This window comes from Lactuca serriola, chromosome 7 (genome assembly GCF_051521515.1).
Source record: "Lactuca serriola cultivar US96UC23 chromosome 7, Lser_US96UC23_V15, whole genome shotgun sequence".
Classification (NCBI taxonomy): Eukaryota; Viridiplantae; Streptophyta; class Magnoliopsida; order Asterales; family Asteraceae; genus Lactuca; species Lactuca serriola.
The window spans coordinates 13,392,027-13,395,395 of record NC_136414.1 but is presented as its reverse complement, the minus strand read 5'-3'; positions in this window follow the sequence as shown (position 1 = coordinate 13,395,395).

Sequence of the window (3,369 nt, the reverse complement as noted above, 5' to 3'; positions counted from 1 at the left end):
AGAGGGGCACATTTTGAAAGACTGTCCGAAGAAGAAGGAGACAGCTAAGCCCAACATTCCACCAAAGCCGAAGGCGAGAGCCTTCCAGATGACACTTGAAGCTGCGAAAGATGAAGATGATGTCGCTTCAGGTACCTTTCTCGTAAACGAATTACCTGCTCAAATTTTGTTTGATTCTGGAGCCAACTACTCCTTTATTTTGCATGAGTTTGGTAGAAAACTAGCTTTGCCTGTTAATAGACTAGATAATGCTTTATTAGTCGAAGTTGCTAGTGGCAAGTTTGTACCTGTTAGCCATCGTATGAAAAACATCGTAATCGACCTTAATGGGAATAAGTTTCACGAGGAATTATTACCTATCGAATTTAATGGTTTCGACATTGTTTTGGGAATGGATTGGCTTAGCGCCAATGATGCCGAAATTTTATGCAAGAAGAAGATAGTTAAAGTAAACCCGCCTGGGAAAGATTCATTTATGGTGTACGGGGACAAACGGCGAGTAAATTCTGGAATCATTTCTCTAATGAAAGCCAGAAAGTGTTTGACCAAGGGATGTACATCATATTTAGCATTCGTGATCGATGCTAAGAAGGAAAAGAAGGTGATGCAGAGTATTCCAGTGGTGTGTGATTATCCGGAAGTATTTCCCAAAGATCTTCCGGGATTACCACATGATAGAAAAGTGGAGTTCAGAATAGACTTGTTACCAGGGACCACGCCAATAGCAAAAGCACCTTACCGATTAGCACTGACGGAGATGAAGGAGCTAATGATGCAACTTCAGGAGTTATTGGACAAAGGTTTCATTAGACCTAGTTCATCACCCTGGGGAGCTCCGGTGTTATTCGTGAAGAAGAAAGATGGAAGTATGAGAATGTGCATTAATTACAGAGAGCTGAACAAGGCAACAATAAAGAATAGATATTCGTTGCCAAGGATTGATGACCTGTTTGATCAATTGCAAGGTTCGAGCTATTTCTTGAAGATCGATCTAATTAAGGTCAGGATATCATCAGCTAAAAGTGAGAGAGCAAGATATCGAGAAGACTGCATTCAGAACTAGATATGGACACTACGAGTTCTTGGTTATGTCGTTTAGACTCACCAATGCTCCGGCAGCATTCATGGATTTAATGAATAGGTTTTGTAATCCGTTCCTTGATAAATCTGTGATAGTGTTCATAGACGACATTCTGATTTATTCGAAAAGCCAAGAGGAGCATGGCAGACACTTACGAGAAGTGTTGGAAGTCTTGAAGAAGGAGAAGCTGTATGCGAAGTTCTCCAAATGTGATTTTTGGATTCGAGAAGTCCAATTCTTGGGTCACGTGGTCAACCAAGAAGGGATAATGGTTGATCCAGCAAAGATTGAAGCTGTGATGAAGTGGGAACAACCGAAAAGTCCCACAGAGATCCAAAGCTTTTTAGGATTAGCCGGATATTACCGAAGGTTTATCTAAGGCTTTTCTTCGATTTCTACTCCATTAACAGCTTTGACCCACCAAGGAGCCACTTATGCTTGGAGCGATAAGCATAAAGAAGCATTCAAGAAGCTAAAGAAGAAGCTATGCGAGGCACCGATACTTTCTTTACCCGATGGAGTTGAAGACTTCGCTGTCTATAGCGATGCGTCTGGGGTTGGATTGGGTTGTGTTTTGACCCAAAGAGAAAAGGTGATAGCATATGCGTCTCGACAGTTGAAGGAGCATGAAAAGAATTACCCGACTCATGATTTGGAGTTGGTAGCGGTAGTTTTTGCTCTGAAAATATGGAGGCATTACCTCTATGGCACGAAGTATAAACTTTTCACTGATCATAAGAGTCTCCAATATCTCTTCAATCAGAAAGAGTTAAATATGAGGCAACGACGCTAGCTAGAGTTACTCAAGGACTACGATTGTGAGATACTTTACCACCATGGTAAAGCTAATGTTGTTGCTGATGCTCTCAGTCGGAAAGTCAAACTTGAAAGGAAGAGGCCAAGAGCGTTGAGAATTGAAGTTGTCTCGACAATTGTGGGAAGTATAAAGAAAGCTCAAGAGGAAGCTTCTGAGAAGAATGAACGAAAGGAGGAACGTTTGGGAAAAACGTTGGTGTTTGATACAAACGGTCATGGACTGAAGGTGTTCCAAGGTCGGATTTGGGTACCTAAGTCTGGAGGGATAAGAGCTCTTCTGATGGAAGAAGCTCACAAGACCATGTACTCAATTCATCCCGTTAGCACTAAAATGTATAGGGACCTGAAACCCTACTACTGGTGGCCGACGATGAAGCTTGATGTTGCAAAGTATGTGGTCGAGTGTGTGACTTGTGCGAGAGTCAAGACACAACATCAGAAACCATTTGGGAGTTTAGAGCCTTTACCCGTGCCTATGGGTAAATGGGAAGACATTGCTATGGACTTTGTCACTAAACTACCCCGAACAAAGAATGGTCACGACATGATTTGGGTGGTCGTTGATCGATTCACTAAGAGTGTGCATTTCATAGCAGCCAAGGAGAAATGGTCTATGGATAAGCTTGCGAATTCATATGTGAAGGAAATTGTGAGGCTTCACGGTATTCCATTAACGATTGCATCGGATCGTGATAGCCATTTCACCTCAAGGTTTTGGAAAAGTCTACAAGAGGAAATGGGTACCAAGTTGTGTTTAAGTACAACTTACCATCTGCAAACTGATGGTCAGAGTGAAAGAACAATACAAACACTTGAAGATATGTTGAGAGCATGTACCCTGGAATTCCTAGGTAACTGGGATGAACATTTACCTTTGGTAAAATTTTCCTACAATAATAGTTTCCACTCGAGCATAAAGATGGCACCTTATCAAGCTTTTTACAGACAGAAATGTCGTACGCCGTCTTGTTGGCTTGAGGCTGGGGAAAAGCAGGTTATGGGACCCGAGATGGTCCATCAGACTGCTGAGAAGTTGAAAGTGATCAGGGAAAGAATGTTAGCAGCTCAAGATCGTCAAAAGAGTTATGCTGACAAGAAGCGAAGGCCGATGACTTTTGAAGTTGGAGATTCGGTTTTGCTTAAAGTCTCGTCGTGGAAGGGACTTATAAGATTTGGTAAAAGGGTAAAGTTAAGTCCAAGGTTTATTGGACCGTTTAAAGTTCTTCAGAGGGTTGGGAACCAAGCTTACAAGCTCGAATTACCCGAAGAACTGAATGGAATTCATAACACTTTCCATGTGTGTTATTTGAGGAAGTTCACGGGGGAAGTTCCCGATATAATTCCAATTTCTGAATTGAGAATTGATGAAAACAAAAGGTTAATTGAAGAACCTGAGGCAATTGTTGACCGAAAGACTAAGAAGCTTCGACGCAAGATGGTCGAATTAGTGCTTGTTCCTTGGAAACATTCGA